This window comes from Pogonomyrmex barbatus, unplaced genomic scaffold, assembly GCF_055798465.1.
Source record: "Pogonomyrmex barbatus isolate J1 unplaced genomic scaffold, ASM5579846v1 scaffold16, whole genome shotgun sequence".
Lineage (NCBI taxonomy): Eukaryota > Metazoa > Arthropoda > Insecta > Hymenoptera > Formicidae > Pogonomyrmex > Pogonomyrmex barbatus.
The window spans coordinates 1,654,732-1,667,360 of NW_028297112.1; the positions used below are offsets into that span (position 1 = coordinate 1,654,732).

The 12,629-nt window shown below is 36.1% G+C and overlaps 1 protein-coding gene across 4 annotated transcripts in view; it reads left to right on the forward strand.

The window, feature by feature from the left end:
• The window catches only part of brat (tripartite motif-containing protein brain tumor), a 113,195-nt gene that overhangs the window by 68,005 nt on the left and 32,561 nt on the right, over positions 1-12,629 (forward strand). The window lies entirely within an intron of this gene.

Consider the following 12,629-nt stretch of genomic DNA (forward strand, 5'->3'; position numbering starts at 1 on the left):
GAATTAAGCTGGAAACATTTTTTTGTAATTTTGATCATTTGCGTGTCAATTCGAAACGCTCCGCTTAGTTATCTCGAAAAGGAAATATAATAAAATTTATATATTATTCTTTTTCTGGGAAATTTTTGAAACGTTATTTTTTATTTCGCGTTATTTTCACTCTGCTCCCTTTACATGCGAATTTATTTCATCCAATTGCGTAAAAAAACTTTCCGAAAGTACTGTAACTGCTCTTATCCAATTTTTCGATCGTCGGAATCCCATGCTGTTAACGGACGCTGATCTCGTTTCCGACTGTTCGGCTTTCTCGCCAATCAGTACGGCAAGCTAATTTTAGCCTCTATCGATTCCCACCTGGTAGAATTCGGGCTGGTCTTTCCAAACGCGATGGATGATACCGCATTTAATATTGGGGAATGAATCGTGCTTCGCGGAAAATCGGCCAGACGAGGAATATTAATTGTATTATGAATACCTCTCTCTCTCTCTCTCTCTCTCTCTCTCTCTCTCTCTCTCTCTCTCTCGAAAATGGAACTTTCTCTTGGTAACGATACCTATTCCTGAATAATATTCCTGAATACCGTTGGTATATCCACTGCCGCAGACAATTAGAAATAATTACGTAAAATTAACACACATTATTTTCCGTAGAATTAAATTTTAGCAAATCCATATATTCTCGTGGAATACAGTGGCTGTAAGCAATAGCGTATACGCTCGCTTGCCTTTTACATGAAATTCTGGAATATTAAATTTGGAGATTCGCGAGCCGAAATTTCGAAGTTTAGAATCTTGGAACCTTGAAACTTTGATATGAATAGCATCTTGAAACTGGAAGTCGCGGAAGCTTGGTATTTCAATCAATTTCAAAGATTACGATACTCGAAGCCTTTGAAACCTTCGACATAGGAAGAGCACCAACTTTTACCAACTTGGAAATTTTCAAAACAGTATTTTATGTGCGCGCGATAAAGAAAGGAATTTAAATAAGAGAGATAAATTGCATTATTAATCTCGGTCCAAAAGTCATTCTAATTTATTCAAAACACGAGATTAACATCTCTCTTTCTTCAATTTGTAATATTAACACGAGATTAACATTTCTCTTTCTTCAATTTGTAATATTAAGCTTGGAATTTATAAATACGGTATTACCAAATCTTTTCTTAGCAATATTGTGTATAATATAATCAGTCGTATTTCTGCCAGAGATTGCATTAGCGTTAATAGCCGCTTGTGGAAAGGACGTGTCCGTTGCAGTAATGTCATTTTCACGGTGAAAACCGTCTCGTCGCACGAGCAATCTAGAACATTGCGTAATGCCATAAATAAGCGAGCCGGACTCTCGGTTAACATTATAAATATCGTAGGTACCCGGTATATCGATCGATGTCTCTGACACAACGTGTGTCGTTGTAAACAACCTCGCGCAGCAGTGAAACGAGTCAGAAATAATTTCCTCTCTTTTCACAACGCTTTAGAAAGCTGAATATCATAAATAGCACATCGGCATGTTAGTCGCTAATATGTGACTAGTATTGCCTGAATTGCCGATGATTGATCGCAGTGCCGGAGATTGTCGTCGTAACGAGAATTTTCAATTTTATGAGATGCCATAAATTAAATTAGCTACGATAAAGTAAATAAATTAACTGTAAAACTGTAATGATTATTTTGATCCAAGTGTTTGTGTTGTTTTGTTGGCAAACACTTTTACATTTCCGAATTGTCCGAATTTTTATAATTAAAAGTTACAAATATAAAAGTAATTTTATATATAATACTACAAAATATAAATAAATAAGTGAAATAAAATATGTATATTATTTTCAGAAATTTAATTATACATAGGTGTGTAGAGATTATATAGAGAGTAATGAAAATTATCTTTATTATTTTCCATATTTAACGAAACGAATTATCTTAGGGCGAACTCTGTCGACTCAAGTAGCATTACATGCATAACGATTACACCGCTAATGCATAAATAAGTAGTTAGATCACTTCGATGGCTCCCCGTCACGTGGACAAGGTAATTAAGAAAGTTCTAAAGGGGAGAAGCTTTAAAATAGCCTAGGGCGACCTCTCATCTTCAATAAATGGAACGAGCTTCCATAAATTAATAAACCTTCGGAATTCAGTACGTGAACCGCCGCGCCGCGCCGCGCAGCTCTTCATTAAAATTGCATCCCATGTTTATGTTCCCGCCGTTCCATTGCATTCCGTTTTACATTGTAGCTGATGGTGTGTAACGTAACACGAAAGTAAATTTCAGGGGCCGCCGGCCATCTCTGAAAGATTGATCGCAAGGTCGAGAGAGAGCTTCGATGTAGCATTTCCGGCTCGCGGCTCGCCGCAACCATAAATTTCTCAAAATGCATCTCGTGACGCGAAACGGAAAAAACGTTCCAAAATTCTCATCAATGGAAAATAATACATGACAAATGTAATAAAAATGCCAATAAATGTATCCAGTCATATTGGTCGTTGGAACAAGCCGAAGAAACAGCCCGAATGCCTGAAGTGGAAAATGTAACTTTAAATACCGGGAAATAAGAAAGTAGAGCTAATGATGAGAAAATACATCTTATGCTAATTTTTAAAATCATTATTACCGAATTTAATTTTATTTTTAATAATTTCCAATTTTTGTTTTTCATTTATCTTAATTATTGAAGTTTGAAATTTTTATAAATGGCTGCTTTGACTGAAAATTTCCATCTGGTACATTCCTTTTCGAATGTTCAACATCAGATTAAAAAGAACTAAAAATACAAAAGGTTTTGCTCGCAATGATTTTGATACATTAATCAAGAAATAATCGATAAATTTGATAAAAACTTTGTTATCAAAGTAAAGCTTTGCTATCATTTGTCTGTTTATTTTTTCATATGTCGAATCGTGTAATCGCGATTACAGTTTGCATAAATTCGCCTTTAGGCTCTTCTCGGAACTGACAACAGTATAATACAGATAATCCTAAAGGCGAAATGTACGGACCGCTCTTTACTACTTTACCGTGAGAAACTGTTCGCGCAACGAACCGCATTACAATTAGCAATTAGCATTGCGGCGGCCGTATGTTAATTGGAGTAATAATCATGATACGCTTGGCCTGCTCGGAGCACCTTAATCGCGTTTCGCGACCCGGAAAAATATGCATGATGATAAAACTTATTAACGTTATATTCAACAAAAGAACTATCATTATGGGCGAACGTTAAAATTTATTACAGTTGGATTAATTGTGAAATCACGACATACACATTATTTTTTTCTCCCTCTTCGGTATTCATCCCTGAATTGTGTACGAGCAAACTCTTGATTGAAAATTATACGGAACAAATAATGTGATAGAATAAATGCATAAAAAATTTTATTTTTATTACTCAATTTGATATACGTAAAACTTTTTAGAAAACAAATGTATCTTAGCGAAAAAGTAATTGTATGAAAGAATATGTATGAATATATATATATATATATATATATGAATATCAGTTAAACATTATAATTTTATTTTAAATAAATATATTTGAATAAAAAATCTTATATAAATATATTCTTCGATAAAAATCGATAAATTACGATAAAAATAATCTTAAAGCTATCTTTATGTGAACACAAATAGATGTATTTTATAATTGATTATTTCTTAATTATTTATATTTAACGGTAAACATTTATTGTATCTTTGTCATCTTACTCGTTATTCTGCGGGTCGCATTGTGTAGAATCCTCGAGATTCTGTTCAAGACTCTCGAACATGGTACAAACATAAGATGACGCATGCGGGCGTCAGCATAATGTTGCCTGACGCTTCCGTTAGACGTAATTGTTTCTATGGTTATTAAGGAAGCCTCGAGTTTTCTTTTCTTCTCATATTTCAGTGGGCATAAAGGAGTAAAATTTAATATATAGCAAAAAGATTTAGATGTAAAAGGTTATAAAATTTCAAAAAGATTACTAAATTGAAGAATTTTATTTAATATTAAAAATATATTTTTTACTTTGTTAAAAAATATAAGAAATTTTATTTTCTTTAATTATATTTTCAAAGAAATATTAAACGTGAATAAAAGAAATTATTCTAGCAATCGACATGTCATTCATGTGTTGCATGTTTAATATCTTAAACTAGCATATAAACATGAATATAATAATTGTGCAGAGGATTTAATTTTATGTGTAACTCAGTTAGTTTTTGTTGTTTGAAAGCAAAAGACACATCGGATGTAACAATTATTTTCAGAAAATAAGGCTGGAGCAATAAAATTAATATGTATTTTTAAGCAACTAAGTCACTAGACTGAGTAATTCGTATATTATTATTTCTAATATTTCTTTCTTTGTCGCATATTTTATGGGTTATTGTACATAAAAAATAACTCATATTAAAATTAAAATATATTGAAAGTATATAATTATGAAATATTAAAATACAATTTTCATGATAAAATATTATTCAAGTTAATTACGCGTTCATTGTATATTACGTAATTTACATGACGTAATTTTCATTTTGATCATCTTAGAAATCATAGACTGCCTCGGATTAAATTTGCTCCAGATGGAAGAGGAAATCGTCGTCGTTCAAGATTTTGCATCTTTGTCGTTCATAATCATTAACGTTCCACAGGTGTGCGCTTTTCGTCAATGTCTCTTGTGAAGCTTCTCGTCTTCTCTTATTTCTTCTCTTAAAACGCTCATCTTTGTGTGAAGCTTTTCATACCTTTCATGTGTTAAAACAACGTCCTAAAGCAACGTCATTTCGCTGTAACTTCGCATACGAAACGAGTCGAATGAACGAAATCCACTCTGCTGCACTTCTATGCATGTCTTTCCACTAGCTTTTGTTATTCATTTGCCTCATTCATGACCAAATGTTAAGGTTGAAATTCAATATTATTGGTGTTATTTCAAAAGTGTTACGTATATTCTCGTTTTATTGAGGAAAATAATTCAGGGAATAATCTAAAATTAAATTTCTAATCTTAAAAAGCTTAAAAAATTTAAAAGAAACAGTATTATTTCATTTTTTTATATTTGATATATATTTTAAGCCTGAAATATCTGTTTAACACATTTTACTTAGCAAAAATATTCATAAATCTAAACATAGTTATACCATTGATATATCTAACAATTTGATCAAAAATTGTTTCATTTTATTTTTAACATAAAAAAGCTACTGAGACAGCTTTGGTTTTTTATCGATTATTTGTTTCCTTTCATATATCGTTTATTAGGATGACATAATGAGAATATCGAGAACGCGACATTTAGTTAATTATAACAGCGATATTTTTAACAATTCCACTTAGAATTATTCAATATAAAGAGCTGTTTTTAAATAGTTTCTTGTTCATTTGTACATAATACGTTTATATATATATATTTAATAGATATAATCTTTTAATATATTTCTCCAACATCTAAATTGATCGTTGCATAAATATCGTTGATTGCGCATCAGCTGTTGCGTGCTTCTTGAGAAAATGTCGCATAAATCACACATATATATATATATATATATATCCACCTTTCTTCTTTCAATCTTTCTTTAAACGGACGTTAATCCAACCGTATCGACTCCGCAATTATGACACGATATTATGTAAATAGTTTCGCGTTAAGCATAAGGATCGGCGATGACTGCACGCAACTAATTTCCACGTTCCGTAATGATGGAATGTTTTTTTAAAAATGTACTCTTGTTAGTAATTGCGCTTGCTTGAAAGATTAATGAAATTGCAGCGCGTCCAACAAATAAAATCGGTTGCCTCTAAATGTTTAGAAAATATAATAATATCATATGAGTGATATCGACATATATATATATATATATATATCGATATCAAGATCAATTTTTCCTCGATTAATATAAATAATTTTATAAATAGAATTCCTGGATGTCATTTACATGATCTTACAATATAGAAATATATTAAAAAGGAAAATAACATTTCCTGTCATCTGATAACGATGAACTGTGCGACATGCCAACCATTAATCGTTTATGATTAATCCGATCCGAGACTTTTAAAGTAATATTAATTACTTAATAGTCTTAATTGAAATCTTACTTAAGAAGAACACTTCAGGCTTTTTGAAATTAGTGACTTCCGTTCTTCCACGTCATTCGTTCATATTTCACCCTGATGTCGTTATAATGATCGATACAATACTTACATGTTGTAAGTGATGTATCATAAATATTTCGAAATATATAAAAGTATTTTTTATAGAAATATTTTATAAATTAGTCAGTATACATAAATAATTAGTGGGTTATGGGTTATAAATTTTCTTTTCGGTAAAAGTACTATTATATTCAATGATGTCACATTTTGATTCGGAATGAAAATATTTAAATTAACATTTATTCACGAGCTATTTTCTAAATTAGATCCTTCGGTATCGAGAGAAACGAACGAGCGCTTGACCAATTTGAGAAAGTTTGTGTCGGATTATGTATTGTTAACGACACACCCGACCAACGTTGACCAAAGTTTCAAAGGCAAGGCCACGATTGCGGTAAGAGAAATCGCGACCAATTCCGAGCGTTGTTTCGCTGCGCGCGAAAACAATTCTGCCAATGTAGCTCTCCTTAGACGTGCGATTTATCCGACCCACCCACATTGCCGTGCGATTTAACGAGCCATCGTGTAACGGTCGCTTAACGATGATTCAGAGACCGGTCAAATGGTGCTTGAACCTCTTCTCCACTCATCCTCCCTTCCGCTCTCTCTCTCTCTCTCTCTCTCTCTCTCTCTCTCTCTCTCTCGTTTTCTCTCTGTCCCTTTCTCTCCTTGCCTTTGATATACGCGTCACTCCCTCGTTTCCACTCTCCAGCCTCTTCTCTAGGTATACCGCTCTCGGACGCTGGTCTCGCCAATCAAGAACTTCGAGAACGACGCTACCGACGAGAAATGACCACGGCAACTTCCTTACTTTTCCATGTTTGATAATCAACATTTTTCCATCTCGTCCATTTCTTTCCGAGATCTGCAGCAGATAATCAAAATATATATGTTCTCACTAATAAGAATATTAATTATTTTGTTTTTTGCTTATTGCACATTAATGTGCAATAATTTTAGATTTATTTTTGTAGGCGAATAAAAATAGCAATTGTCATTTAGACAATCTTTATATCACATATATTAATGTAAGACAAAAGATTTGATAATGAATCAATATTCAATGAGCATTTCCACGTGGCTATTAATTATAAAACAAGAAAATGTTATTGCGTACATTTTCATAAAAATCCTCTCGCGCGTTACAAGATTATAAACGCAAATTATACAGTATTCCTTATGATAAAACTCATTTTATATTCGAAATACCGAGATATTTCCGTCTTTCGTTTACCTGAATCGACATTTTATCCCACTGGAATGTTATAATGGGGGTCGTTCACCCTCCTTTATCGCTTGCTCCGAGGTGTATTGTTGTTTTTGCATTCGTCAGGATGTTAATATGCTCATATATGAAATCGATGTTACGATTCGCGCGACCTTCTGCCAACGAAAGGTTCACAGTGCAGTGACCTCCTCCTACGTATTCCGCATGCGGAACGGAACGTCGCCCGTGTGGCGTCATAACCACTCCGCGCTCGTAAACCACCGGCAACGAAACGATCGGCACTTCCGGAAAACGTGACGCTGATGCACTTTAACGTTCAAAATGCATCGTTGAGTTTATCGTCGAGTCCTGACAGTGAAGAGGATTCGAGGCTTCTCGTGTAAAGTACTCGCTCGATTTATTGTTAACAGAAATATCATCGCACACGAGCGTTCTACTTTGTGACAATTGAGGTCGTAAAACCTAAGACAATTTATTTTTCAGCATTCTGTGAATTATTAATACAGCATGTGTCTTTTTATCAATACCTGTACATGCTTGTCATTATTTATTTTGATACACATTAAGTGATGTTGACTAAATTTAGATAAAGCAAAAATTCGTAGATGTTTCAAAACTTAAATGAAATAATACTGTATTCATGATTTTTTAAGTCAATTACACGAAGTTACAGATTTTTTGAATTATGTAATATTGGATTTCACAAATTATTAGGGCTGATGGACGTAACTAAAAAGTAGCTACGTTTTTTTTCGAATGTTAGGAATTAAAATAAAAATTGTGTTGGTAAAATTTATTCGTTAGAATTTTGAAGTGAAAATTTTCCACTCGTTAGAAATCTTTCGGTGCGTTGGGACCTAAACGATCTCGTTACAACCACTTCCGTTTCCGTTGTCGATGGCGGCACGCAGACACGATCGATCTGGCGTCTGGTAGACTTCCGTCTCACTCTATCCCTAAGATGGGAATATTTCACTCTTAGAGGAAATATAAAGTATATTTTTTCCCATTTAACAGCACATAATATCAAAGTTTTATATATTTTTTGTATTTTATATTTCCCATAAAATTTTTATTACAATAATTATCCTAATTATTTTGCTAATCCAGCCTCTTCCGTCATCAGCTCTTTATTTTTATTTACTTCATATACAAAACTTGATAAAAATATTGATATTATTTTAACTTGTTACTTCATTTCAATCGGTGCCACAATAATTATTCCAGACCAATTAAAATATCTTTCACTTCATTTTACATAGAAATTTCTCTTAAGCATTAGGAAGGTCATAAAACGCTTCGATCCATATCTATATTTCTTGGGATATTGTCACGTGCGCGCGTATCGCGCGTTATTGTTAAATATACGAGGCCTGGGCAGGCTCGCGCGCGGGGCTCCGAGGTATAATAAATTTCTCCCTTCCTATCCGTCCATCACGCTCGCTTCACGTTCGCTCGCCTACCTTTCCCATAACCGCAGCGCCGCGGCCGTTACCAATCCGTCTGCGGCGCAGGCCGATGGCCTTTTCGCCCGGCTCCGTCTGTCTCATCTCGTTTCTCGTTCCTTGTTCCTCGGCTCGCAAACGTGACTATATGCCGCCGCCATCGTCATCGCCACCACCGCCGCCACCGCCGCCGCCGCCGCCGCACCGCGTATCGATCGCGGTCGATGTTCGCCCGTCGAGCAAAATAACGTTAATCAAACGAGGGGGTAGTGGGGGCAGGTGGTGGCGATCGCTCCCCTCGTTTGGGGCTGAAGAATCATCCGACAGTGACATTGAAATTACCGGCTGGAATACATACGAGAATATACGCCCCGGTTTGTAGATTCGAGGCGAGTTCTTGCTGGCGCTATGAACACCTTTGACATTTGTATCCTCGGCGAGTGTAAATTCGTAAGGGTAGATTTCTGTCTGTGAATAGTCGGACGGCCCAATTTGAAGACGATTTTGCAAGGACACGCTCATTGAGAATATATATTCCAAAGTTGGAAGACAAGTTAAGCCCTTCAAAGTCAAGAGAGAAGAGAGAGAATATAAGACTTAAAGTTTTAAATAAAGTTATGAGGCATTACTTAAATTGCCTCTGAGAATCAATTTATCAAAAAGATCTGCGAGAGAGTTTCGTCCGGAAAATGATGTAGAATGCGTTTTTGTAGAATATTATGACTCATCTTCGAACTTCAAATTATCGATAACCGATATAAAGATCATAAGATCTTAACTGTAACTTGTTCGCTTGAGAGGAAAACTTTGGAAAACTTGGGAAATTTTCTTTTTTTGCCTGTTTCGTGATTATTTTCATGTATCCTGGGAACGTTCTTTTCGATCACCCTGTAGAGAAGCACGCACCGCCGGGCTGCGTCGAAGGGCGATGCACCAACGGTTACCGTACCCGAAGGGCGGTTGCCATCCCCCTTGGTTCCCTCCGCTCCACCGTCGCTACTACCACCATCGTCGCCACTACCACCACGGCAACGCGGACTCTACCCTCGTCGGAACAACTCCGGTTCGAAGGGTTGGAGCGGTCGATGCAGCGTTACCATGGAAACCAGACGCGCCGTCCGCCACCCCTTCCCACGGTGCATTCAACCGTGGGGTTGCGATCTGCGCTCGAAAATGCAACGGTGCCTCGATAACGGGAATTATCCTCGCTAAGGACACGTTCCTGTGCGCCCGCTTCTCCCTGATTCCCGTCACATTTTTTATTCAAACGTTTCATCTCTCCGCGCACGAGGAAGATTTAACCCTGCCGTCCTTCTTTCCCCTCGTTATATATCGCCGCGATATGTAATTTGTCATACGCGCATGATTCTTAGAAACGTTCTCCATTCTTTTCTTGACAATTTTTGACAGTTGCATATATTTAGAGAGAAAGATATATATATATATATATGTGTGTGTGTGTGTGTGTGTGTGTGTGTGTGTGTGTGTGTGTGTGTGTGTGTGTTGTAAATAAAATTATAAAATTATAAATTTTTATCGTATTTTCATACTTTATTTTACATGGCGAACATGAATGATTAAACAGAAAAACATGTTCCACAATTTTTCATGATTTACCTGAATTACATACATAAACTATTGAATCAAATATATTCAGTATATAATATATGAATGGATTTCTCTCTCTCTCTCTCTCTCTCTAAAATATTTAATAAGATTTTAATTATCATTATTTTTTCATCAATATCTACAATATTTTTGTTTAATAAAATTATCTTAATCTCAATCTCACGTAAAGTCTCTTTTATATCTCAGACTTTTAAAAGAGATCTTGTTGGTGCACATCAAGCACATAATTTATCTTATTAAAATACATGTACATTCTTGTGACATTTCCTGCGCGTGAAGCTATTTTAATTCAACTTGGCGGTATTCCATATACATACGTGTTATTTTTACACGTAGCTTCTCTCCACAATGGCGTGAATTCTCGCTTTCGGTAGGTTTATCTCGCGCGCTCTCCGCGACTTCCTCGGCCTCGGGTATGTTAAACGCGGCTTTCCGACGACCTCGCGCTCCACGGACGCTTCCCTCAGGAGCGTTCACCTTTTATCTCGGGAGTTAATCGAAATTCTTGCACGAAGACGGCGCGCGCCGGTCGCGCTCGCGAGCGGGTACTCGCTGGTGCAGTAACTTCAGAAGCATTTCCTGAAGCGAACAGATGCTCTTTGTCCTCCTTGCCTTCATGGTTTCCTCCCTCCTTCTCTCTCTCTCTCTTTCTCTCTCTCTCTCTCTCTCTCTCTCTCTCTCTCTCTCTCTCTGTCTCCCCCGCTCTCTCTCCCGCTTCTTTTGCGGCTTCGTTGTCTCGTTTCTATTCTCTCACGTTGACTCGCGCTCCTAATAACGTTGGTCGGTTTCTTGACCGCTCATCTCGGCTGAGAAATGCGAAACAAGCTGAAATAAAGATTTTAAGGGAAAAAAACTTTCATTATTTTCTTTATCAAGTCTTTTTGCGCTGACGACGCGAGTATAAAGTTGAAGCACGATGTTTCTCCGAGAAACGATATTTTCATCCGAGACAAGCTCGACACGCTGAAAAATGCTTTCTCTATTCCTCACTTTCTTTTTCTTCTCCTTTTTCTCGGCGTCACGTCTTTCTCTTTGCTCCTCCTCTTCCTCCTCTTTCTCCTTCCGAGCGTGGAAAAGCGAGTGTCGCCGCACGGTATCCGATAAATTTGCTCGACCGGGTGGGAGAGAGGTACGATAACCTTCGCATTCGTGACCTTGGACTCGCGGTCTATAGACTCCAGTCCTCCCTCGTTCTTCCTTTTCCTTTGCCGCCAGCGTCGTTCCCTTTCCTTCAGCCGCTTGGCCGATCTCTCTTCTCTTCTGACTGCCAGGTGAAACATGGCTGTCTGACTCGAGCGATTTAATTAGAGGGACCGCGAAGCCTCCGCTGCTCGTCGCGAGCCGCGCGAATAACCACCGCGCCTCGGAGGTGCGGAAGGAGGGAAGGAGATGGAAAGGTAGCCGCCAGACGTGCGCGTGGGAATCGCAATAAAAGAGACCTTTAAGATAAGAAACGCCGTAATAACGATTAATTGCAATGACGGCAGCTATCTCCCTCTCGAGAAACGACCGATAATTAAATATTACGTTATTGCATTATTATTATAGGAGATTAAACATTTTAGACTACGTATTGCGCATGCGCTATTTGTTTTCTAGTATTACACATATTTTTTAATGAAATATAAAATTCAGAGTCTATCAATTTCTGTTACAACTATGTATATATCTATTTTGTATGAGCAGCTTTTATGTGACGAAAATTATTTACATAATCAAACATCTTTAATATTTAATTGGTTAATACCTCAAAGAGAATATGAAATAAAATGGTTTTACAATGTATAACATATTTATCTATGATGACAATTGTGGATTACATATATGAAAGATATATAAATACACGATCTTTGTGCTGATAACTGGCATGAAATGAGTAAAAAGAGGAAATCAATTAGCATCGCGGAAAAAAGGCAACGATTAAACTTTTGATTTTTTTAAAAATGAGTATTATCGATGGGATACTAAATAATATTTTTTTCATTACTATAAATTCTTGTGGACAAAATAAGAGATGAAAATAAATTTGTATCACCCTTAGCAAAATGCCATTGTTAAAAAATTTCGTTTTGTGAAAGCGTGTCCTATAAAAAAATATGGATACAAACAACTACATTGTTACATTGACGTAATAATTAATGATATTTTAATTACACATTCATTTGAAAATTAAAATTATGGAAA